The sequence below is a fragment of the Python bivittatus genome, unplaced genomic scaffold, assembly GCF_059951505.1.
Source record: "Python bivittatus isolate LINGU-HERP-01145 unplaced genomic scaffold, Pbiv_v1 ctg000010_np1212, whole genome shotgun sequence".
Classification (NCBI taxonomy): domain Eukaryota; kingdom Metazoa; phylum Chordata; class Lepidosauria; order Squamata; family Pythonidae; genus Python; species Python bivittatus.
The window spans coordinates 3888679-3915233 of NW_028277029.1; the positions used below are offsets into that span (position 1 = coordinate 3888679).

The 26555-nt window shown below is 44.4% G+C and overlaps 1 protein-coding gene across 4 annotated transcripts in view; it reads left to right on the plus strand.

The window, feature by feature from the left end:
- Positions 1-26555, plus strand: part of SHISAL1 (shisa like 1) — a 91393-nt gene that overhangs the window by 6836 nt on the left and 58002 nt on the right. The window contains exon 1 of one of the 4 annotated variants that reach the window (XM_088150521.1): positions 7334-7434. The exons of the other annotated variants lie outside the window; for them this stretch is intronic. The gene's annotated coding sequence lies outside the window, so the exon portion shown is untranslated. Of the gene's footprint in view, positions 1-7333; positions 7435-26555 lie in introns of those variants that run through there. 4 annotated transcript variants of the gene reach the window in all.

Sequence of the window (26555 nt, forward strand, 5' to 3'; positions counted from 1 at the left end):
TCTGGCCTGTCACTACCCCTTGCTCCTCTCCCGTTGCTCTGCATTTTGTAAAGAGGAAATTTAATTTTGAATCTGCTTCTAGCAAGTTTTCGAACTGCCGAATGACCCTGCAGAAAGAGCGGCTTAAAATGGAAGTTCAGTTTTCCCGGGCTTTTAAAATCAAGTTCTGAAGAATAACTGCTCAGATGGCATTCACTGTCTCGTTTTTTTAAAAAAGAAATTCTGCTTTCCTGCTCCATTGTAGGTTCTCTGTCGAGCTGGAATGGTGGAGCAAATTGCAGTGAGGAGGGCAGACTGCCTCTGACATCCAAGTGCAGTTGCTGAGCAATCGATAACAAAATACGGGGTTTTAGGACGAAGACAGTGTGGCAGGGCTGTGCAGTCAATGTGGATTTGAAGGTGAAAATGTAAGTTGGGTGCACCTGGCCCCTGTTGGAAACTCCCTAAAGTGGCCTAGTCTTTTTCTGGGCTCCTGTGGCTGACTCTGCAGCTGATGCCTGATCCCAAGAAAAAATACGTGTTCCCTTAGGGGGTTCCCAACAGCACCACGTACAGATCCTTTACTTTTGCCTTTCGAATCCAGGCTTCTTTCTGCGCAGCCCTAACTGATCAGGAAGTATCTTCTGCTCTGGCTGGAAAAGAGTGACCGTAAAAGTGGGAAAGCCAAAATTGTAGATGGTGTTAATCCTCGCCACGGAAACAAGGGTTTATCCAACGGCGGCCTCCTTGACTCACACTCAAATCCTAGTGACTCAGAAGGATGCGTTCTTGTCGTTTTCTTGGCAGCGACACTGAATTTGTCTTCTTCTGGGACTTTGATCTTTTTACTTCCTAGTTTAGCAAAGGATGGGGTTTCTGGTGGTCTCCCATCTAGCCCAGACCTTGTTTAGCTCCTTCAAGGTCAGGCAAGGTTGGGAGAACATTTTGAACGGTGCTTTTATTCCCCGTGAGCTTGTTCCTCCAGGGTGGTGTGCATTTGCACTGAGCATTCTTTGCTGTACGTCATAAAAGGATGCTGGCGAACAAGCTGTTGGGTGCTTGTTAGGATAAGCCCTCAGTCTGGCAGTCAAAATTCCTTACATGTATTCCTAATGGACTGGCAGAGGTCTAGCATCCCAAGTTCCCAGGCCCTAATGGCCAGCAAGATAGATCTGGAATTTTATCAGCAAGGCATGAAGAGCGAATAGTATATTTAACACCCACACCCACACTTTATTTGAGAGGCACTGGGGACATACAGTAGCTGTGTTTGATAGAATCGGTCTCCGTGATCCTTCCCCCACTCTACAGAATCTGCCTATGTTTTCTCGGTCACTTTGGCAACTCAGTATTGAATGAGGCAGAAATTCTGATCGTCTCTTTGTTCTTTCTCGTGGCTGGGATTTTAGAAGAGGGCTAGAGTTTTGCCAGCCCAGTTGCCTGTCAGGAAATCTGTAGTTTGTTTTATTGGACATCAAGGAGGAAAATGCACCGGTTGCAGAGTCAACTTGCGTCTTAAGAATCGAAACTTCAGCAGTGATGCTGTTGAGTAATAATTCAGTTTGTTGGTCAGTGTGCTGTATTTTAGGCCAGGAAGTTCCTGTAGCTGCAACAGCAAGCCTTGTTTGATGACCTCAGTTTACTGTGCCATTATGAACTGTCCAAATGGAAGTCGGCAATTTGCATAGGGAGTGATTTGCATAGTATATGCTAATTAATTAATACGCAGAACGGTTTTTGCATTCTTTAGCTGTGTCCCCACAGTTGAAGTAACTGGAAGACAGATGTCTGTGTAAAGCAAAATTGTAAGTAAGTTTGCAAATGTTAGTAGCCATTTTCACAGCTTTGCACCACACATATTTCTTTTATGATTTATTATGGGCCTTGAAACATCTTCTCATCTTGTCCAGGTCTCTTCCTGCCTGCCTATAAAAGCTCTGAATGTTGTCCCAGCCCAAGTCTGGGTTCGGTCCCAGTGTGCCAAACGCACACCGAGATTGAAGCAAAACTTTATTCCGTGCAAAGAAAGGACACAAGGAGATCTCTCTCAAAGCGTGTGTGGCTCAGTGGTTCTTTGTAGCACGTTCCCCTAACCCAGTGTTGTCCAAACTTGGCCACTTTAAGATGGGTGGACTTCAACTCCCAGAATTCCCCAGCCAGCATGGCTGGCTGGGGAATTCTGGGAGTTGAAGTCCACTCATCTTAAAGTGGCCAAGTTTGGACAACACTGCCCTAACCCCTTGCAGTCACAGCTTGACCTTTCCTTTTTGGGGGGATCTCTAGCTGCTGTTTCTGCTACTTCTTATACAATATCTTGCAATGATCAGCAACATTTAACACATTTAGGATTGCATAAACATTTCTAATCTGTATTTACCAACTTGCAACAATAACTCTTCTCTTCCAGCATCATTTCGAACCATGGTTCCTGTGTCTTGTTTCCTGCTGTTCGCCTTGTCCCGTGATACATTTGGGGTTACCTTTAGCAAGCTTAGTTTTGCAACACTCTGCCAGCCTCTTTCCTCTATGCTTCTAATTTCTATTAAAACCACTTTTATTATTTCAGTGAGCAATCCCATGAGGAGTTTAAGCAATTTGTGGGGTGTCTTATTCTTGCTCATCATGAATAGCTATTTACAAGTCTGACTGAAGCTCTGTACAGACTACAGTGAATAATTTGAAAAATGGTTTATCTTTAGCTTTTTGCTCATCATGTAACATTCGTGAAATTTTAGGCATGTACCACAGAGGTTCAAAAGCAACTGGTATATCATCTATAGAAATGTTTTTAGACAACCCCTTTGCAGCGAACGCAGTCCTTACAGTTTGTCAGGTTAGTTGACATCTTGCAAGCAGTTCCCAAACAGTCAAAATTAATCAGCCCTGAGGTGCAGTTCTAGCCTTAGCTTTACAATAACAGCACCGGAGAAAGAATATATTCCAGATTTCTAAACAGAACAAATTTGCTAATGAATTCATTAGACGAGTTTGCAAAGAACTACTTTTCAGAACATAGCTGCATTCAGAAATAAAACCAATTAAAACATTGATTTACATTACAAAAGAATCTTGCCGTTCAGGTAGAAGGAAAGGATCTTTTGACTAGATGAAGAAATGCTTTAGAAATTTGGTTTGCGCCCCCCACCACCACCACCCTCACTGCTTTCCTGCGGAGCCTAACTCATTTGTACCCAGTCTGACCTGGCCACCATTAAACCCCAGCTGTGTTGTGGTCAGCTGGCCGGGTGGTTTCATTAGCTCATTAAATAGCCGGTGCAACTCCTTCTTGCAGAAAGTCTCAAGTGCTGGCTAATAAACCAGCTCCTGGAATCTGTGAACATCTGACCCAGCTTTTCCTAGCAAAAGAAGTCCTAGTGGTGGAAAAAAAATTATTTATAACCTAAGGTCAGCCTTTTTTTTTAACCGACTTCCATGAAAATGGTTGCATTTTAAATGTTCAACAGTGCTTTTGTCTAATTGCACAGGAAGTAAATCCCAAATTGGAGTACCCTGTCTTTGAAGTGAACCAAAGCCTTCTTGCTCCCTCACTCACATAATACGCGTAACACAAAGCCCCCGTTGACCGTGGCGTCTTCTTTTGCAGCCCTCCTCCTCAAATTCCATTTCTATTGTTTCAAGAACAATTTCATGCACAGTTAGGGTTCCATTGGACATGGTGGGAATTACTTCTCTGTAAACCCATGCAGGATTACTATGTTGGTTACATTTCCTTACTGCATGGATTTATTCATATTTAATTATCCTATTAATAAAATGGTCCAGAAGGGTATATAGGTTTTTGTATGGTTTTTTCTTTCATAATCCATGACCAGGAGTCTCATCTGAAGTATCTCAGGGCTAACTAACTCTGTCCAAGATGTTGTTTCTTAATAGTAATGGGTTTCCAACTGTGTCCTACAGAGAACTTGGTGGGGTTCCGGGAGAAACTAGGGACAAAAAGTAAATTTTTAAAAAAGGTTCTTTTGGACAAGCCAGGAGTGTCCACAGCAATTTTTCTAAGGAAAAGCAATCACATCCTGGTCACTGGACATTGATTTGTTTGGTTAAAACCTTCCAAAAAATTGTGCATTCCAAGTTTTAATTTTATTCCATTTTGTTACCAATTTTCTATCACTACAGCTTTGCCCCTTGATTGGGGTCCCTGGAATATATGTATGTATTCTTTTAACCAACAGGTTCCGCGTCCTGAAAAAGTTTAAAAAATCTGTACTACTAGTATAATTTGATGTGCTGCATAGAGGGCCACAAGAAGAGGCATTGTGACCCCAAATGCCTTTTCAAGTTAGATTCAGATAGCAGCCAATGAAAACCATGTTGAGGATGCAGTGAATTGTAAGCCATAAGGCTTCTTTATATCTAACCAGTATTGAATTGTCTGGAACCACATGTGACTCGAGTCAAAAGTGAAAGTTGGTGTGTGTTGCTTGGGGCGGGGTCAAAGGTGAAAGTCAAAAGTGAAAGTTGGCGTGTGTTGCTTGGGGCAGGGTTCCTCAACCTTGTGAAACTTTAAGACAGGTGGACTTCAAAAGTGAAAGTATGTATTGCTTAGGGCAGGGTTCCTCAACCTTGGCAACTTTAAGACGGGGGGACTTCAACTCCCAGAATCCCCCAGCCAGCAATGGGTGGCTGGGGGATTCTGGGAGTTGAAGTCCCCCCGTCTTAAAGTTGCCAAGGTTGAGGAACCCTGGCTTAGGGCATGTAGAAATGTAGACAACTAGAAAGAACCTGTGGGCTCCCTGCTGCAGCCTGATGGTCATTCAGATTTTAGGCCCTGAAGGAAGTTGTGTTCCAAGACTCCTGTTAAATACCCCCAGCATCTCGTGTGGACAGACAAAGATTTCAAGAAACTGCCCTTAACTATAGCATCTCCTTATATGCCACTATATAGAATCTAAGATTAAGGACTTCTTGAGATCTCATTCATGGTTGCTGGCTTCCAGCGAGGGCTAGACATGGCTTCCTCAGTTGTGTTGCTGTTTGCACCCGGGGGGAATGAAACAGCGACAAGAGGATTGGAGATGTGTATACACTGGTGATCTGCATTCTGGTGATCTGATCATCGGAATGCAGACAGTCCCTAATTGTCTGAGAATCATGGTTTAATAAATAATAAATAGCAGTAGCTGAGGATGGGAGCTTTTCCATTTAAGGATATACTAATGGAAGGGGTTTCCACAGAGTGTGGTCAAAAAAGTGAAGATGAGAGTCACCCCAGTGCAATGAAAGCCCCATTTGTTTTTCATGTGGGTCACCCACATTGATGACAGACACATGATGGCCCTGTCACAGCTGCCCTCTTAAAGCACCCCCTACAGACACCTCAGCTTCATAATACATTCTAGTTGTAATGCGAGTGCCATCCTTGTTACCTATTGATTAAATATCCCAAATTCCTACTGTAAATGAGCAGGGGGTGCTTATCAAAGCTCTTTGTGGCACAGAGTCACGTAAATGGATGTGACATTTTATGCTGCCCTGGTGACATTTTTTTGGAAGTCATCCCATTAGCAAGACAAATTTAATTCTTCCAAGGCCATTTCTAATAAGAAAGTTGCATGAATAATCTGCCTCAGTAATTCATTATATTATAACTCCTTGAACTTTATGGGGAGATAAGTGTGGGCAGCCAAGTAAATCATTATTTGTTGATCGCCTTTTTAATTACATTTTCAGAATAACAAAACCCAGGTATCGAAGCCTTTTTGAATGATTGTTAGGAAGAAATGATCGTATCTTACCATGAGATACTGTGGAAGCTCTCGTTTATATTTATTACGAAGAAAGATATTCATTAACAGATACCAGAACTGAAAGTGCCAACAGAAACAGTTAACTTCAGCTTCACAGATTCCTGCTCGCACGTTAGCCTGACACAGAAAGAGTTGAAACTCGTCAAGCACAGTGATAGCCAGCAAATATTTATTTTGTCTTTCATACATGCAGTGGGAAAGGAAGAAGACACACGTGTAGACCACGTGGTCATTCATCAATGTTTCTCGTCCGTTCTGGAAAAGCGTTGGCTGGGTTCGTAAAATGAAAAACATTGCATTTCCGGTGTCCTGTTTTGTGCAAATCTTCTTGCCACGTGTGTTCTTTGACCTTGAGATTTTGCTGGGGAAACAACCAGCAGGGTTTGTCTTAAAAGGTACACCCATTTGTCCAGCTGAACTAGAACTGTCAATGCAACAAACATAAAGCATTACTCTGAAAATGCCTCGGGGCAAAATTGCCGGCTCCCTCCCTCAAGCATTTCCCGTTCTTCTAGGAGACCTGGAGTCGATTGAATTCATCCAGGATTTTTGTAAGTTTCAGCCGAACAAGCGTTAGTATTTGCCTCTCACGCTGGCCAGGATCAGTTGTACCAAGAAGCCATGATTTTCCAGCATATCTGGATAAACCACTGTCTTCCTCCTTCCATGCGTCAGAGGAAGCGATCAGAAAGTTCTGCTTCTGAAACGAATCCTTGTTGACCGTACCATCCAAACGATGGGAGCTGTGGTTTGTCTGAACTGTGGTTAGTGAGGAAACGTCAGAATGAAACCATAGGTTCAGAGTCCATAATTTGAAATAAAAGAATCAGGGGAGAGGGGTTAGGGTTGGTTTTAACTCAGGAGAAGAGTGGAAGAGGCACTGGAAATCCCTGGACTTCTAGAGTTGTTTTTCTGACATTAAACCCTAGATGAGTGATCTATCCTTGATCAAGGTCACTACCGGTAAATTAGTTTGCACTGCAGTTTCGTGTTTTTTTTCTGTTGTTTTCATTTTTGCTGTACATGTCTTGCTAAGCTACTGGGGCAGAAAATACATCAACGACAAGCCTTGACTTCAGATGCTACTTTATTGCCCCAAACACATTTTTGATGACCACATTGGGCTCAGCCAGAAATCAGCAAATGACTTCCGGGTTGGTGTAGCAATGAGAACCCAGGTAGGGATGCTGATAATAATAATTAAAAAAAATAGTCTTACTTGTTGAGCTTGGCTCCTGGTGGGTTTGTGGGCACATCTGTGTTACATTTTTGGTAACCAAACAGAGGTGGCGTGCCCAGTGGCATCTGGAGGAAGGGCAACATCTGCAGGATGGCAGATGCAGTGTTGCAAGAAGAGCCCTCCTCTTTTGTACCTTGCAGTAGAAGTCCTGCCCCTCTGACCCTTCTCTGTGGATGCACAGGTATAGAGCATCTGCAGGGGGGTCAAAAAAGTCAAGATGGGAGTCATAATCATGAACAAAGCTCTGCCCCATTTTATGCCTATCACAAAAGGGGCAGGGCTGTGATTGTATGATTGCAATCGATCTTTCAATTGTCCCCTTTAGGTGCTCCTGCAGAATCAGTTGGTGCTATTTCTGGCCTGACTTCCAGTTCTTCTGAGCATCGATTGATAGGACACCTTCTAAGCTGGAGGTTCTGGACCTTTGGCGCGCATTAACCTCAAGTAAGCATAGAAAAGCATTGAGAATTTCGGAAGTGTCTCTAGAGACAGCCTAGCTGTTTATTTCTGCTTATTTTTGCTCCTTTGACACCTTACCTGCCTTTCTCCTCCCTCTCCCAGCCTTTAGGGAAAATTAGCTGCTAAAGAGGAAGATGAGCAGGAGAAATAAACAACAGGCCGTGCTTCTGGGGAAATCTTTCGGATCTTCCTTTGCGCATGGTTTCTTTACACCTTAACTGTGCGTAATTGAGAGGTCGTTCGATCACAGCTCTCTGTTTGAATGCAAACCTGGATTTTCATTGTTGGAAATGGCTTATTATGCTTTCAGTGGCATAATTTTTCTGATCGTTTCCATCTTCTACTTTCCTCAACCTTGCCACGCCGGTCATTTCTGATAGTCCGTCATCCGCTTGCATCTCATGCCCAAAACATGAGCATTTCAGCTTCCTGATCATCACAGCCAGAGAGCTGCTGGCCTTCATGGTGACTGATGGGCTGATTGATTGCTTCTTCTGTGGGTTTGTGATGCTCGTAGTCGCCGTTCTGCTACTCCATAATTTCAAGGCACCTGTCTTCTTCACGGGATTCTTCCTGTCCGTTTTTCACAGCCGTGCATTATCGCTGGAAATAATGTTACTTTCACTGGCCCAATCTTTGTTGTCAAAGAAATTTACCCCATATGATTTGGTCCCATTTTGTCAATGCCTCCCTCCTTAGGAGCTATCTCCAGCATGCTCTCCATCTTTAAGTATTCTTGAGCCCTAAAAAAGAAGAGTATTTTATTATTCATTGTCGTCTGTAAATTCACTAACCACTGGCACCACCTTTGTCTTCTTAACATTAATCCAGGTTTTTCACTTCCCATTTTTATTAGAGATCTTCTAAACCTCCTTTGCTTTATTCTAATTTACTTTCAACAAATGAAGTAAATTATTTTGAACTCCAATTCTGATTCCAGCTGTCATCTCGAAACCTGACATTCATACAATATATTAGCTGTATAAATTAATACCGAAGATCCATTCTTGGGCATCTCTGGACAGAGGGGGGCAAGTGATGTCGTGAGCATCACAACATCATTGTGCAGATTCCCTGAGTGCATCGTTTGCAACATGATGGGCTACGACGGATGACATCATGATGATGTCATCGTGGTTTCCAGGGGGCACCTGTGTCTCTGTCTTCCTCATTCTCAACTATTCTGCTTTTCCAATTCAGTTCTTGGGGTGCCCTTTTTACAGTAAAGATTCCCCAGAAGAACGATGGTGGGCTCTGGAATGGCTGTTAGTCTTAATATAATCCACATTGTGGCATATCTACACAAAGGCCTTGCTGCCATTAAGGAAGCAAAGACAAGCCTTCTTAAATAATCATTATTAAATAATAGCACAATGATATCAACATGTTCATACTGTAATCCAAAATAATTTCATAACGCCACACTAATCTTAAGAGTTCTTACCTGTTAGAGTAGGGTTTCTCAACCTCAGCCACTTGAAGACGGGTGGACTTCAACTCCCAGAATTCCCCAGCCAGCACGACTAGTTGGGGAGTTCTGGGAGTTGAAGTCCACCCATCTTCAAGTGGCTGAGGTTGAGAAGCACTGTTAGAATAATTCTACGGCATGTACGAAATAGGCGCCCCACCCTTTTCAAGCCTATTCCTTGTACACTTAATTTTCTTGCAAGACGAGCCTATGTGTATTTATCTAGAAGTGCGTCCAGCTGCGTTCAGTGCATTTTGAAGTTGAAAACGCTGTCGCCGAAGAGTAATTATCTTCATTTCGATGAGTTTGACAACAGCTGTTATTAGGGATGTGTGAACTGTCTCTTGCTTTTCTAGCATTCTCCCTTAATGAAACTCTTTGTTCTTATCTAAGATTTCACCCAAGCTTTAGGCCAAAGCTGTTGTAGATGTATGGACCGAAGTTCAGTTGACGTACATATGCGTGTGATTTTTACATCATCCAGAGAATGGTTTTTGGAGAACCCAGCTGAGACCAAGGGAGAGCTGGAGAACAGAAGAAAGAAGGGCCCACCTGTTTATTTCTCACTTGCTCAGAGTTGCTGTTCCTCAGTCCGGCTTTTCCACCCACCAGGGCTGGCCCTAGGCCGTCCACCCTAAAAGCCTGGGTGACCTTCTTTGGCTTCCTCTCCCTCCCTGCAGGCAGAAGAATCCCGTGATAAATCTTAGAGCCATCCTTGATTCTACAGATATCAAGTGGCATGAATTCCCCAGGGTGAGAGTCTGGATTCCCTTCCTTGGAGTGGGAAATGTGTTTCCCACTTCGCTTTGTAAAGTTGTGTAGTGGGTTTTCCATGAACCGTGAATCAAAAGGTTCAACAATCTTGATAAAAACCTCCAAAGATGAAAAAAATACTGAATTTCCCCAGTGACTCTTTTTCAGATGGATTCTATTGGATGAAAGAAGAGCTATGTTAATAGAGATTAAAAATGGTAGAGAAAAGAGGGATGATTTAGAAGTTGTGTATATTACATTGCTTAGTTATCAGAAAGAAAGCAAACGCATTCAAGACAGCCATCTGTGGGTTGTGTCGGTGTATGCCTGTATGTGTGTGTGATTTGCAGTACTCCCTTTCTACAGTGTAAATGTTATGGATGTTTTTAACCTAAACATTGTACTACAACAATAGGAAATGTAGGGTTTAGCTGTAGGATTTTGCATTCCCTCTTCATCAGCCCTGTTGGGAATCCACAGAATTATGGATGTCCCACATGCCTCAGAAAGAAGCATGTGAAGAACTAACATGCAGGTTGAAGTACATGATTTTTGGGGGCATATCTGGATGCACAAATTTGGCTTCTTGGCTTGCATGAAGCTTTCTATAGCCTCTCCAGTCTGGTTCCCACCAAATTCCCACCTCCCATCATCCCCAGTGGCCATGTGGGCTTGGGGTGATGGACGTTAGTAGCCCAGAAGACACCAACAGGGAGAAAGTTGCCCTTCCTCCAATTTTGCCATAAATGTGTGTCAGGTTGTTGACCTGATCCCATTATATACTGAACATATTAGTGCTTTGAAGATTAAGGGGGCAGTGCATCATTGGACATAGTGGCCTAATTCATAAATAATGTTAAATCTGGTTTGCTTTGGGTTCAGCTCACTGTCACCTAAAGTCACCTACCATTGCCCCAATAGACTCCAGTTGCAGTATTCCAGCAGGCTGATAAATCTGGATAAAGAGGCCTTAAGACAGGGTTTGGAGCAGGATTGTGTCAATCAGTGTTTCTCAGCCTTGGGAATTTTAAGATGTGTGGGCTTCAATTCCCCAAATTCCCCAGCCAGAATGGGGTCCATACCTCTTAAAGTCCCCAAGGCTGAGAAACACCGGTGTAGATGCTGGATGTTTACAGAACATATCCTTCACTGTTGAGCTAACTCTGCTTCGTGGGATGGTAACAGGCTGGGTCAAGAGAGCAGCTGTGAATGATGGAGAAGAAAATCTATAATGAATTCAGCAGAAAATGGCCACTCTTTGTAGACAGGGTGCATCTGTTGTTTTCCTCAGTAGGAAGATAGAGATTTGTGAAATATTTCTTTTCTCATTTGGATGCCAAACTGGTTGTTAGAATCTCCGTGGAAGAGTCCAGAGCGTGCTGTTTGGAATGCATTACAGAAGCTGATGCAGAAGGTTGTAGGCAAAGTAGAACGGTGTCTATCTGATCCATATCGCTTTCGAGAAAACTATCAGACATACCGACAAAGTCACCAGGAATCAGTCTACCACAAAGAAAGACCAGATAGATACTTGGGGAAAAAAAACTGTTAAATTATTGGGGGGGACGACACTTTGCTTTGATCTCTTCTGGCTTCCAATTTAGATCTACTCCTATTTTTAACCAAGATGGGACATCCGTGTGTGTGTGTGTGAAAATGTGTGAGATGGCAGGCATAACGTTGTGGCCCCCTTTTTGACCATGTGTGTATTCCACACGTGTACAGAAGGGTCAGGGTTTCTATCACGATGCCGTACCTGCCATATCACAGATTTTGACACACACCCGTGGCTGCCTGTGTTGCTCAGGCTCTGAAATTCATTTATTTATTCTGAAAATGTTTATACCATCCACTTTCTCAATGGTTCTGTGTGAGATGCAAAAAGGAAAAAAGAGCCACTTACACAAATGACATGAAAAGCCTTAGAAAACATCTTAAAAAATGTTCTCTCTTTCTTTGAATTTGCCTGCTAATGATTAAGAAGATGCTTTTCAAATTTTTGTTTTGGTTATGTGTTTGATGCAATAGGGCTTGACTAAAAGCAATTAATTTAACCAGTTTCTAAAGATTCAGATTTCTACAGTCAAGCTGACTTTGGCCGTCGGTAAGTTCACTCATTGCCTTAAACCATGAAGTGTTTGGTTGGCCAGTTGTGGTTTATTTAACCAGTGGCTTAGCTTGGTGGGAACTTGCTGCTGTTTCAAATGTAACAAGCCCCAAAGATTTACAGCTTCTTTATGACTGCTAAGATGGTGACTGCTGGTCTAGCCTTGTGTCTGAGTTGGCCTCTCCTGTTGTCTTCCGTCTAAATTTGATCTTGGGTTATCAGCAATGTAACCAGCTTCGGAGGCCCAACATTGAAAGCCAAAGTTAACCTGGAGGTGCCACCTCTCTGGAAGAAAGATGTAGTCCAACCATGTTGTCTAGAGTAGCATTTCTCAACCTCTGCAACCTTAAGATGTGTGGACTACAACTCCCAGAATTCTCCAGCCATCATGGGGGATTCTGGGAGTTGAAGTCCACACATCTTAAAGTTGCTGAGGTTGAGAAACACTGCTCTGGAGGTATTAAACAGGAGGTCATCACTTCTTCCCTTCCATGTGGGAACTTTTTCCCAACCCAAAAATGTCTTTGATATCTGCATGAAATGCTGGGTGAGATTATTTGAAAACTTACAGATTTCTGTCACCAGTTAGTGGGCAGACAGTTCCCCGGAGCCCCCGATACCAGGTATCAGAGCAGGAAATGTCCGGGTGCGACATGCTGCAGTCATAGCCCTTTACAAAAGGGGCGGGGCTGCAGGCATGAGGCCACACCTGCCAACTTGCAGATTTCAACACTAATTGAGATTTTTATTGCACTTCCATGATTTGCTTAGTTTCTTACTGACCAAAAATATTCCTCAAAGGCTTGGCTGTTTCTGTTCCTTCTTGTTTGCATTCTGTTTCTTCCTTTCTGTCAATGGATTTCATTTTCCTGACTGTTGCCTCCGTAGTGTTTAGTCAAGGTATGAAATCTTCCTGCACTTGTATAAAGTGCTTTAATTGGATAATAAGGCTGGCTGGAGGATGGGCCTGCCATAACTTTCATGCACGATGAATCGAGCGTTCTTGACAATGACTTTAAAGGAGAAAGGCAGGGCTGGGATTAGCCCTTCTGTCAATGGGAAGCAGTCGATTTAGGGGAAATATCTGCATACACCTCCAAGCCCCGATGCTCATGACATCTCACAGATGTATGGTTTGCAGTTTTCTTTCCAGGCACTTCAGAATTTTGGGGAGGCACCAATAAAAATATTGAATAGTTAGTAGCTCCTTGTCTTAACCTGGGACGGCCAAGCAGGACAGTCTCTCCCCCCCGCCAACAAGATCCTGCTGCTTTTTTTTCTTGCTGGCTTGGAATTCTGGGAGTTGGGGTCCCGCATGTCCATGTTTAAGGAGGCTGGGAAGTCTGGTTACCAGGGGGCTTGTCCAGAAGGACTCTGTTCGTATTCTGAATGCCACGTTCCAGATGTCAAATCTGGAGGCTGAGGAAGCTAGGAACCATGGGACAGGTTGAAGAAGATATAGCTGCTGCAGATGTGTGGTCAGGAACATCTGCGGGGAGTACAAATACCAGAACGATGCTTGCTTCTGCAATTCTGAATGCCCCCTGGGGGGACATATAACACCTCTGTTATGCTAGCTACATTGGTTGCCGGTTTGCTTCCGGGTCCAATTCAAGGTGTTGGTCATCACCTTGAAAGCCCTTCACAGCAGAGGACCAGGTTATCTCAGGAGCCATCTCACCCCCATTATATCAGCCCACCCCACTCAGTCCAGCAGAAGGGGCATGTTGCGGACCCCACCAGTCAAAGAATTTTGGTTGGCGGGATATAGGAAGAGGGCTTTTTCTGTGGTGTCCCCTGCTCTGTGGAACAACCTACCTCCCGAGGTCCAGTGTGCCCCCACTTTCATGCCCTTCAGGAAGAGCATGGAAACCTGGCTGTGTCTGATGGCCTGGGGACCGGATGGGGGCTCCCACCAGTGGAAGTGGCTTGTGGGGTAATTGATCTTGGCCCCCTCCCCCGGTCATCTTGAATGTTTTTTAGCATTTATGCATAGGGTTAGTTTTACAGTGGATTTTAATGGACTGAGTATTTAATTATTTATGGGGTATTTTAATTGTTTATTGGTTTTTGATTTTTAATTCTGAGCCACCCAGCGTCGCCCGTTGGGGGAGATGGGCGGCATACAAATTTAATAATAAATAAATACAGTCAAGCTTGGGCCACCATCTCGCCATTGTAGACCCCTCCCCCTGGAGACCCCCCCCCCCGCAGCACATCGTACGAAACCACACCAGGTGGCTGTTCTGAAGGATTGTCACCTCTCCAGACTCTTTTAAACTTCTAAGTCAAAATCTGTCCTCCCTTTAATCCAGCAAGATGCACTGAATGCAGATTGAAGCTTTAAAGTGGCTAGGACAGTGTTGTCCAAACTTGGCCACTTTAAGATGAGTGGACTTCAACTCCCAGAATTCCCCAGCCAGCAGGGCTGGCTGGGGAATTCTGGCAGTTGAAGTCCACTCATCTTAAAGTGGCCAAGTTTGGACAACACTGGGCTAGGATATCGGTTCCCATTTCAGGCTCATTTCAATCTGCTCATCCTTCCACCATCAGACAACCAAGCCTGTTCAATCTGATCAAATTGCCAAAACATTTATGTCTACAAACAGCTCATTTCCCGCTACAACGCCGTTGGTTTCCTTTTGTCGTCTTTAAAAGAAAGTTTCCATTCGTTTTCCTTTTTCTCTTTTCTTAAAAAAAAATAATAAATCAGCCAGCCTCCAGAGATACTGTGTTTTTCAGGCATGTGCTGATATTTCCGAAATGGTTTCGTGTTAGATTATGTTCTGATAGGGCAGGAAAAAAGCTGGGGTTGATAATTAAAGAATAACACGCCGCACGTGCAAATTGCACATGGAGACTTTTAGCACAAAGGCTAAGGCTGTGACAACTCTTTTCCTTCGGTTTTTTAAAAAAAAATATTGAGGCGAGATGGGCTTGAAATAACAAAGGAGAGTGGAAGGAACCGTAATGCAAAAGAATTATGGGGAAAAAATCACAAGAGAATCATGGGCACAGTGTTTGTTAAGTGTATGAGGTGGCTGGAAGGATCTTCGCTTTTTAAAAAATCTGGGGGACTCACAACAGCCCTCCCCAGTCTCAGTGCCTCCAGCTGTGCCAATTTAAACTCCCAGAATTCTCAGCAGTGGCCAGGTTGGGTAGGGAATTCTGGGAGTTGAAGTCCATACCTCTGGCTGGTGCCCAGGATGGGCAGGGCCAACCCAGAAGTTTCATCTTCTGCAGCCTCCCCTGCACGTTTTATTATAGGTCTGTTTGGGATTTGACTGTTAAGAGTTTATTTATAAAGATGTATTTTGTGAACATGTAATCCTCAGGCCTGCCATTAAAGAAGGCCAGGCAGGTTCCACGTCTGTTGCTTACATGAACACATCCTGTATTTTCCTGGCAGCCTTAGAGAGCAGTTTGCTACTGCCTTCTTCCAGCACGTTGTTTTGAGTTCCCGAGATGTGATTCCCTGGTGGTCTCCTATCCACGTATCGGCCAGATCTGACCTTGCTTGACTTCCAAGTCCAGTCAAGGTTATCCAGGCCTGGCCAGCTGCTAATGGAGCCTTGCCCAAAGTGAAGCTGATTTGGGTCCTGTTTTATGAACCAAATGAGACCCCTCTTAATCACTGCAAGGATGGAAAATCTCTTGAGATTTTAATTAATTTGTAAGGACTTTTAAGCTCATAGCTCTCTACGGACGAAAAAGGAATAATTTTCCTCCTGGAGGGATTGATAGCCGAAAGATTCTGTTGGACTGGAAACGGTTAGATAAATATTGTATGTTGTCTGAGTCTCGTGACTAATAATGGCTCTCCTGGTCATTTTTCATTATGAAGATAACAAATTTCACATGACGTTAAGACTATTTATTTTCCCCTGGTCAGATAATCAGAAACGGGAATTCAGTCTCTCTTGCAAAACCAGTAGCATTTATTTCAGCGAACTGACAAAATTAAGGGAATAAATCATTGTGATGGCAAATAATCACGCATGTGAAGAAGTAGCCTGGGTTGCTTCAATGGTTTGTGGGTGGTTTTGCTTCTGTTGAGGAAATGGATTTATGGAGCCCCCACTCTCCGTGTGTATGGCAACATCAGCAACGAGATGTCCCAAAGGCTTTAATCTAGCCACGTCATGGACACCATTAGTACTCTGAACGCTTCTCAGCTCTTCCTCGGTAGCCTGTTGAGGGCCATCCGACCTGAGGGGCCCACCATCCGCCACTATAATGTCAATCATTTTATATTTTCTATCCACGTGGTTTTCTTGGTAAAAATACAGGAGTGGTTTATCACACCGGAAAGAAAATCCAAAGCTGCAAAGACAGAGTCACAGTAAGAACTTGGAACATAAGAAGCAACTACCATTGCAGAAGAAGAGAAGGTTGATGGGTTTTATGATCAAGTTCAATTTGAAATCGATGGAACTTGCAAGCCTGATGCGCTGCTTGTGATTGGAGACTGCCAAAGGTGGAAACATGGGAGAGGAAGATGTAGTTGGGTTGTATGGCTTAGGAAACCAAAATGAAGCAGGAGACCAACTTACCATTTTCTGCCATCCAATGATTTCGTCATAGCTAACACGGTCTTCAAACCACCAAAATGACGCCTATATACATGAACATCACCAGGTGGACTACATTATGGCTAAAATGAGGTGAAGGACATGGTACTGACCATGGGAGACATCACAAGTTGCTCATGTGCAAACTCCAAGTTAAACTAGAAGAAGAGGAAATCCAGTCAGATACGATCTTGAACATATACCCACCATTTTCAAGGAGAACATCAGTAATTGCTTTGAAGTCCTGAACCTCATTGATAGAGAACCAGAGGAATTATGGAATGAACTTAAAGAAATTATTAAGGATGATAACTTAATAAAAGATTGCTAAAAACAAAGACAGACAAGAAAGCAAACTGGATGTCAGAACAAACCAAGGAAATTGTCAAGAAGAGAAGCCAAAGTAAGACACAAATCTCAGAAAGGAACTTAACAAAGAGTTTCAGAGAGCTGTTAGAAAAGACACAAAGCAGTATTACAACATTGGTAAAGACACTGAAGATGGAAACAGACATGGAAAAACAAGGGAAATATTTCAGAAGATCTCTGAACTCAAAAGGAGTTCCAACCTTGAATTAGTATGCTAAAGGATGCCAATGGACAGATAGTAACCGATTCAAAGGAGATTAAAGGAAGATGGAAGGAGTATATGGGAACACTATACCACAGAGGTGTCAACATCCAAGATCCCTTAGAAGATATTCCTTACTTACAAGAGCCTCTAACGCTGGAAGATGAAGTCAGATCAGCACTCCAATCATTACCAAGTCAGAACGCTACAGGAACTGATGGAAGACCCACTGAAGTAGGGCAGTCAACAGAAGAAGAACCAGTCAAGGTTCTAACCAAGCTAGGCCAGCAAATCTGGAGAAGGACACAGTGGCCAACCGATTGGAAGAGGTCAACCTACATTCCAATACCAAAACAAGGAGACTTAACCGAGTGTGCAAACTATCATACAATATCCTTAATTTCACACGCTAGCAAAATAATGCTTAGGATCATCCAACACAGATGAGAGCCCTACATGGGAAAAGAGAAGCCAGATGTTCAAGCTGGCTTTAGAAAAGGCTAAGGAACATGAGACATTATTGCTGATGCCTGCTGGATAATTGAGAAAGCCAGAGGATGCAAAAAAGTAAGTATGTGCTTCATCGATTATAGAAAGGGCTTTGATTGTGTTGATCACATCAAGCTGAAAATGGGAATCCCAGAACATCTCATTGTCCTCATGAAAAACTTACATACAAGTCAGGAAGCCACAGTCCGGACAGAACATGATGAAACAGTCTAGCTATGGATTGGCAAAGGAGTGTGACAAGGTTGCATACCTTCCCCTTATTTATTCAACCTATATGTGGAATATATATTAAGGGAAGCTGGATTGGAAGAAGATGAGCGTGGTTTTAAAAGTGTAGGAAGAAACATCAGTAACCTGTCCTATGCTGATGACACCACCCTGATAACCAAAAACGCAAAGGATTTGCAAGCCCTAATAATAAAAGTCAAGGAGCACAATGAAAAAATAGGACTAAAATTAAATATAAAGAAGTTCAGACTAATGGCAACAGGTAGAACAATCAGCCTTAGAATTAGCAATGAAGATACTAAAGTTGTGGATAGCTTCTGCCTTTTAGGATCAACCATCAACAGTAAAGGAAAGAAATACGCCGCAGACTGGCGCTTGGCAGAGCAGCCTTGAAGGCCTTGCAAAAGATATTCAGATGCCATGATGTTCTCTACCTACGAAGATCAGAATCGTGCAAGCTGTGGTATTCCCTGTGACCCTCTATGGAAGTGAAAGTTGGACTTTGAAGAAGCAAGATAGGAAGAGTATTGACATTTTTGACCTTTGGTGCTGGAGAAGACTACTGAAAATACCGTGGACAGCCAAGAAAACAAACTGATGGATCACTGAAGAAGTCAACCTGGAGTTTTCACTCTGGACACAAAGGACCAGGCTCAAGTTATCCTCCTTTGGACACATGATGTGAAGATACATCTCTCTGGAGAAGGCTCCAATGCTGGGGAAGGTGGAAGGAAAGAGAAGAGGACGACCAGCAGCAAGGGGGGTGGACTCAGTTACAGTGGCAATGGGGACGTCATTGGTAGACGTGAAGAACCAGGTTAGGGACAGATCATCATGGAGAAAATCTATCTCTGTGGTTACTAAGAGTCAACAACAACTTGATGGCATGTAATCAATCAGTCAGTCAATCACTCTCAGGCTGGCTACTCCTAGCTGTGTTGGACTCCCATCATCCTGCCCGTTGTTTACAGCAGTTGGGTTGATGTTGGAGAAAGCTATCCTAGAGGGAAGGAGGACCAAAGAGTGCTCCTGGGTTACAGGGGTTGGTAACTAGCAGCCCAAGGTCTCAAACCATCTCAAGTCCCCTTTTAGGATTCTGCGGATTCATTGCCTGATGGCACTTGTCCCCCTATCTGCAGTGGGAGGGTGATGAAAGCTGCAAAGTAGGGCTTAAAATAGGGGCACCCTAGTTTTTACAATGAAAATCTACATCTAGTCATGCCTACCCAGATTTAACCACGCCTGCCTTTGTGAGTGGCCCCACACATTTTGTGGCACTTTCCTCCCCACAAAACCTTGAAGATGGTCCTTGGCTACAAAAACATGGTCCGGCTTACTGCCCCAACAGTGAATGAATGGGGCGGCTGGGAAATAAATCCTGTTCCCAGGATCACTCTGCCTATGTGTGCACATGTGTGCGTGCCCACTAGTTCAATCAGTAAAGATGGTTGAAAAAGATAGGCATGATAGCTCATCAGTTGCATTCAGTGAACCATAATTAGGCGAGGAGACCGAGTTTTGCTTGCAGTTTCTTTTGTAAGAGAAAATGCTTAAAGGTTGAAGAAGATGGAGATTCTATAATTTGCTATCTTTCTTTTCATAATAGACTATCTTTGAGGAGGTCAGCAGAGATAATGGAATACAAATTTTATTACCTTTTTTTCAGACTCCTTGTTAAATTAATCCAAATTCTGCGGTGGAAAAATCTCTGAATACCTCCAACTTTGCACATATTTTCATGCCTTTATTTGCAACTTTATGGATAGGGATATGAGGTATTTTTGTTGTTGTTATTTTTGTTTAATTTAGCACGAATTCCATAAGAAGCAGAATTTTGTGTCTGATCCCATTATGTGCCTTTGCTGTTGCAGAAGAACACTATTTAATGCGAGTTGCTTATTTCCTAGTTTTTAGGAGAATGGTTTGCAGTTCCATCTCAGTGAGTTCGATTCTGTTAAATCCAACTAAATCTAAATACTTTTAATTGCAGTCGTGCCTTTCTAGGGGTACTGAAAAGATGATCTATGCTGCTTTCGGCTCCAATTAGCTTTCCCTGCTTCTACCAGAGAGCCATTTTATCAAGTAAGTCTTTTTCCTACAAAGCTAGAAAATTCTGTTTATCACAAAGCGAAGATTTATCGGGTCTGATGCATTTGTCCTGCAGAATCTTGCCAATAAGAAACCAACATTTAAAAAGGTCAGTGAAGCACAGCTGAGCCCAAGCAGCCTCAAGTATCTGCTTCAAGGTACTGGCATTTTCTTAATATATTTTTGCCACTTAAAATGTACTTTTCATTTCTCCTTATTTAAAAATGTAGCTTGTTGAAAGATCAAGTAGATCACATGGCTTGCTCTGGAATGGTTTCATATAAATCCTTGACGCATTCCTCAAATAATAAGATATAAAAGCTGTCTTTTCACATGGGAAACGCATTGGTAAAAATCGTGCAAGGAATGTTGGGAAGAAGTATGTGTAGAAGCAAAGCTTTCTTTGACTCCTGCTAGCTTTATGGACACATCCATAAAGTTTTCTTGGCAATAGTATTTCTTGGCAAAAGTAGATTGCTGCTGAATTTTTCCAGGATTTTTTTACTTCCCAATCTGAGCTGGTGGTCAGATTTCCTGGTGGTCTCCTGTCCGAGTACTAATTAGGCCCAACCCTGCTTAGCTTTTTGAGATCAGCTAAGGTCAGTGAGGGGTTCTCACCCACTGTGACTTTGCACTTGTCTTCCTCTGGGAGTTTTTCTTTGTTGCAACATCCCAGTCTAGCCAATGTCTGTGGTATTTCCTGGTGGCCTCCCATCCAAACGCTAACCACCTTGCAGTCGGTGGGCCATAAAAAGATCCAACTGTTGAAATGGCCACAAAGAGAGGTGGCCAGAAACACAGGAACACCCAGCTGGTATGGAATGTCTTTCTTTGAAAGGGGCACCGTTGCTAGTTTCCTGCTCTTATTGTTGAAGCGGGCAGATTCAGCCACTAGGTTAAAGAGGAAGGGAATGTTTGCTTTCTCGTGAATTTCCCTCTCTCTGCTATCCGTCGTGGTGTGGATAATAGCAGTGTAGATGTGAAGGAGGACTTGGATGAGGAGGTTCAAGGTCATGGGGAGAAGCATCTCCTCTGCCCACAGCATGAGCGTGTGAAAGCAAAGAGGATGAGACGGGCACCACCCTAAGGAATTCGTAGCGTTTAGTTGCAGACTTTGGGAGTTAGAGTTAGTCTGGCGAGATTCTGTCTAGCAGGTGCAAGCTAATAAAGTAGCTGAGCAATTCCAGAACCGTCTCATGGAGTTTCTTGGGCCGAACCTGACAGTAGATGGGAGTTAATGTGCAGAAGGCCAAAGGAGAAGAGGACGGCAGAGGATGAGAGGGTTAGATGGCATCACTGAAGCAACGAGCATGAAACTGAGCAAACTCAGGGAGGCAGTGAAGGACAGGAAGGCCTGGCGCGATGTGGTTCATGGGGTCATGAAGAGTCGGACACGACTTAACGACTGAACAACAATGTGCAGAGGCCTGGGCTTAATCAGTCTTCTCAGGGGAGGTCAGAACCTGCAAGATGGTGGGTACAGCGAGATAGAAGCCCCGGTCCTCGGGTGCGAGTGTGCATCCTACGCATCTGTGGAAGGAGCAGGGTTTAATTGCAATGCCACACCCAGCATCTTGCAGACTTCCAGTTAAGGTGGCAGCATGAGAAGTTGACCTTTGTGGTAGAAACCTTCAGTTTTATTTTTCTGGCCAATTTCTTGTCAAAGGAAGTGTTTAAAAGCTACTTCTTCAGTGTCTTGCAGATTTTTATCCTCTGCGGATGCCCCTCTGAGTCGGTGGCAGCTATAGGGCCTGTTTAATTTTGTGAGCAACGGACGATGCACGCTCCTGTGCCATCTCCGCATTGCGCATCAAGCAGTCTCCGAAAGTTGTCAGTTTGGTTCTCTGTGGAATGAGCATCATGTGCTACAGTTGTCCAAGGAATATGGCTTGAAAGATAAAATTGGGAGATGTTCCATTTTAGATTACTTCCTGAAGACGGTTATTGGAGCCTCAGAAGTCGTCCAGGCTTGTCTGTCCATCAGAGCACACCTCGTAATTGTTTTCGTCTGAAGTGCCCCCGCAATAAGGTTTTATGATTGAGTAGCAGCTGCAGACATGCCAACCCTTTTCATAAAGGCAAGAACAATAACAAAACCCTTGACCAAGGGTAACAGCTCATTGGTGGCTCCCCCGGGGGCTTTAGAGATGGACTCCCCCTCTAGTTCCAAACATATGATGGCTTCCTCGGCTGACTGTCTTTCAAGGTTGGAGGTTGAACACTTGCGAAAAACCTTGCAAACCTGTGAATGATTCTCTTGTGGCTGTGCACATGTGCAGGAGAAATAGTGAGCCTAGAGCCATATGACAGTATTTGCAAATATACACTTTTCATCTAGTGAAGAAAGTGATTATACACACACGCTGGGCACCTTACATGTCAGAATATAAAAACCGAAGGGACTTGGGGAAGGTGGCTGATAATTAGTAGGAAGAAGACTCTCTGGGCACACAAATTGGGCTGCCAGTTTCAGAGATGGGGGGGGGTTGCACCAGGACTTTCCCCAAAACTAGCTGGGAAGGAGGAGGAAGGAAATGAGAGGTCCCTTTTTTTATGCAATGTAGACTCAGAACTGATTGGGGTTTGATCAGAGTCTCAGTTATGGGCCTTCCTACAGGGTTCATTGAGAGGGGATTATGGATTGGTGAATATGTAGCACAGCTATCGTTTGTGAGCTGGATCAGGGCATAAAAAAACTAAAGATGTTAAAGTAAAATTTTACTTTTAAGATTTGTAAACCACCTTACTCCAGAGGCTGTAGGTAGAAATTTCACTCTGCTGTGACTCACAGGAAGATCTTGGGCAAACCTTTAAATTGTGTCTCTTTTATGCAGTAGAGACCAATTTTCTCAGCTTTAGCAACTTTAAGGTGTGCAGGCTTCAACTCCCAAAGTTTCCCAGCCAGCCTTGGTGGCTGGGGGATTCTGGGTGTTGAAGTCCACACATCTTAAAGTTGCTAAGGTTGACAAACACTGGTGCAGACTCTCTCTCAAGTAATTTTGCCATTGGTTTCTCTTGGGAGATCTTTCAAGAATTATAGAATGGAATAGGAATTTGGAGATCACCCAATCCAACTCCCTGCCCAGTACAGAAACCCTTCACTTCGGCATCCCTGCTGGATGGCCATCAAACACTTTCAAAAAAGAGTCCACCGCTTCCCAAGGCTATCTGTTCCATTGCTGAACATTAAGCAATTCTTCTTCTTATCCAGCCATAATCTACCTTCTTGTAATTAAAGTCCCTTGTCCCTTCTCCTGTTTTTTGAAACGTCTAACAATTCTGCTCCATCTTCTACACAACAGCCCTGCAGATACTTGAAGAGTCTCCCCACGGACTATCTTCTCTAGGCAAAACCTCCCAGCTGATGCCACCATCCATTCTTCATAGGTTCTTCTTTCCAGCTCCCCTGTTCTCTCAGCTGGTCTTCTCTGGACAGGCTCTGGTTTGTCAAGGTCCTTCCTTGACAATAGGCTGGTTTCAAAATTCCAGGTGTAGTTTGACGAATACAGAATAAAAGGGAAGAATAACTCATTCTCTTATCGTGACACTATAGTGGTCTGGTCTACTTAGGGAGGCCGTCAGCACGTGTGAATCCTCTTTCACAGGCTGCATCTCATGTTGTTAACCTGCATTTTTCCCAGTAGGAAACAAGGCACGAGCTGCCTTCTTCGCGTCCCACGGAGACGCCTCTGGGCTCCAGGCGCTGATTCAGAATCACCCCAAAGTCAGACTCTTTGTGTCGGGAGTCTCCATTGAGACAAACGGCCCACCAGGCCAATTCATCACTCGGGGCGGCTCTGGGGGAGAGGCCTGCCCAGCAAGCTTTTCAGATCAGTGGTGGTTTCTGCTCTGATTTGCAGTGGAATCGAAGCTTGTGGGCTCCTAGAAAGCGGGCACCTTTTCTCCAGGTTGCACCAACCGCAGCAGCTTCAAGAGACAGGCCAGGCCCTCCCGCTTCCCAGATTCTTTCTCGCTGAGCTCTCATCTCCCACCTCCCCTTCAGGCCTGACCCACCAGCCACGTGGGGATGGGAAGGGAATTAAAAGCTTCTGGCTTCAGTTGCTTGAAGTCAAGGCTTATCCACAGAGCAGATTCCCAAGCCCCAGCCGAACCGTGCTCGGAAAGACTGGTGGGTGAGCAAACCGATCGGCGCAGCATGGAGGAAACACAAGGATTCCCCGTCTTGCTTGGGGATGAATGAGGAAGACGAGCAGACGTCTCCCTGGGTCATATCTGAAATGAAAGGCCTCCTCTCTCTGGCTCCAGCACCCACACCCCACCCGGAGCTCACTTTCCCTGCTTTCAGCAAAGGGTGCATTTTCTCCCCTGCACAGGTGACGGTGGCCTCCCTGAGGCTCTCCCCAAGCTTGTCTCTGCCCTGGAGGAGACCTTCCACTCCCCAAACCCAGCTGGGTTCTCCACCGTTCCTGCAAGTCCCCATATCTTGCTCCCTTATAAATCTATAAATAGTGCTTGAAAACAGGGAAGAGCAACCTGCTTGGAGTGGGGACACATCTGAAGTTTGATTGTGGGCGGTGGGCACGCTCACCAAATGGTCCTGTGGGAACCTGGGCTAGCCACCAAGTGGCTTCCATTTACCTGAAGCCAGCTCAGTGCTAGAGTCCATGGCAGTGTTTCTCAACCTCAGCTACTTTAAGATGTGTTGGACTTCAACTCCTGGAATTCCCCAGCCAGCCTGGCTGGCTGGGGGATTCTGGGAGTTGAAGTCCACACACCATAAAGTAGCTGAGGTTGAGAAACACTGGTCTGCTGCTTTGCTTTGTGGCATGAGTTTGCTATTTAATCGCTCAAAAAATATTTTAAAGTAGGAGGATGCACGCATGTACAAAATGGATGGAGCATCACGATGCCTTTCCTACCATCCTGTAGATTTTGAGACCCGTCTCCGTGAAGGCTGTCGCCGGCCAGGCCCCTCAGCCTTGCAACGCTGCGGGAGTCCTTTTTCTTCTCTTCCCTGTGTCGTCTTGACAGCACATCCTTCTTTTTTCCCCTTCCCTACGATTTTTTTTTTTCCTTTAGCTTCAGATGCATTTGCAAACTTCTCATCTGTCATTACACAGAACGTCTGGTTTGTCTTGCTTGACAAAGAAACACAGGTTTTAATTCGTAGTATCTGCTTTCCCGGTGGCATGTGGTAATTAGCTTTTTTGTTCTGAAGTCAGGAAGGAAAAAAAAACACAAGCCAAATTGGAAGTTGCACATTTAAGTCTAGGCAAAACTTTTCACTTTGGTATAATTGTCAAATGCCTGCCCTCCCAAGCTTCATCTTTAGTGACCCTTTGGGGATTTTTAGCATGCCCTGTGCCGTTCCCGCACAGATGGTTTAATCTTCTTCAAGGCAAAGAAATGCAGCTTGCCAAACTCTCTGTGTGCCCCAGACTTAAATTTCTTTTAAGGGCAGATATTTAGGCGAATGCTGCAACAAACAATGAGCTGGAATCAAGGGCGTCCTGATTGGGGGGAGGGTCAGAAAAGTCAAGATGGAGGCTGTGGCTCCCCCTTGTTCTTGGACTTCACCTGTGGGGCACTCGTGAAAAGGGGCTTTCATCGTGCAGTCGGGGAGACCACCTGAACCTTGTGGACACCCCTGTATTGATCACGCCTTGCCACGGACCACAGTCCTCAAGGGACGTGTGAATTCTTGGAGCAACGTAGCCCGTTCCCGCTGCCCATCCCAAACCCATGACGATTTAACCGATGGGAACGTGCCCCATCAGTCTACTGCCCAGTATGTGATTTTGGTTAAATACCCTTAGTTTTTAAATGTCATCTAGCATAAACAATATTTGCAAACCTCTGCCTTTGCATTTCATGTCTTTCCTTACGGGAAGCATTAAACCACTCTCCGTGGCAGATCCCTGCTCATTTGCGTATTTTATATCTTGGGGAGCTCCTGTTTCGGCTAGACGCTGCGCTTCCCCAGGGGCGAATCCAGGAGCTCCAGCTTCATCCTGAACATGCAGCGAGCACTGGCACAAGGAGTCGCGTGGGGCTGGCACCCAAGGGTGCTGGAGCTTTGAGCTGGAAACATGCGCCGTGGTGCTCCTGGTCAGCAGCAGCAGCCCCCAGGCTGATGGAGCACACGATGCACGGGGCAGTCTGAATATTGACTCCAGGGTTGGCTAAGTTGAAAAACAATATGTCACTTTTGAAAGCTGAGGGGACAGTGGCAAACTCTTCAGACTGTTTGCAGAGGGGCCTTAATGTAATTTGAGTGTAATATGTGGGTCTGGGGTCCCACTGGCTTGGTGACCCACAAGGAGGGTCATTAATCTGGCTGAAGAAAAACCAACACTGAAAACTTATACTTTTTGCTGGCTTATGCACTGCCCGAAGTGTGTTTGTGGTATAAGTAAATCACGCTAGAGATGCAGACAGGCTTTTTCAGCTCCCCTAAAATGTTGTGTGTACTCATTTGTGCCTGAAGTGTGAAGCTTAACGAGTTGGGTTTTTCCCCTCCGCAAGGCGACCTTCCTAAATGTATTTTACCAAAATGGCATTCTGTCTTTTCTCTGAGAAAAAGGCAGCATGCCTGAGGACCTCCTCTCACAACAGCCCTGCAAGGTAGGCTGGGGTGAGAGCACGGGGCTGGCCCACAGTCACCCAGGGAGCTCTGGGGCCAAATGGGGACTTGTTCGTCACCTTAAACCATTATGCTGGGTTTGCTTTTCCAGCGCAAGTTGGAGGAGAAGAGGGGCCTTTGTAGAAAATGTGGTGGGTCCTCTCTCTGCAGGCTCTGAAGATATGAAAGGCGATGCCCGACGCCTTTCCTTCTGTTATCATCTCACC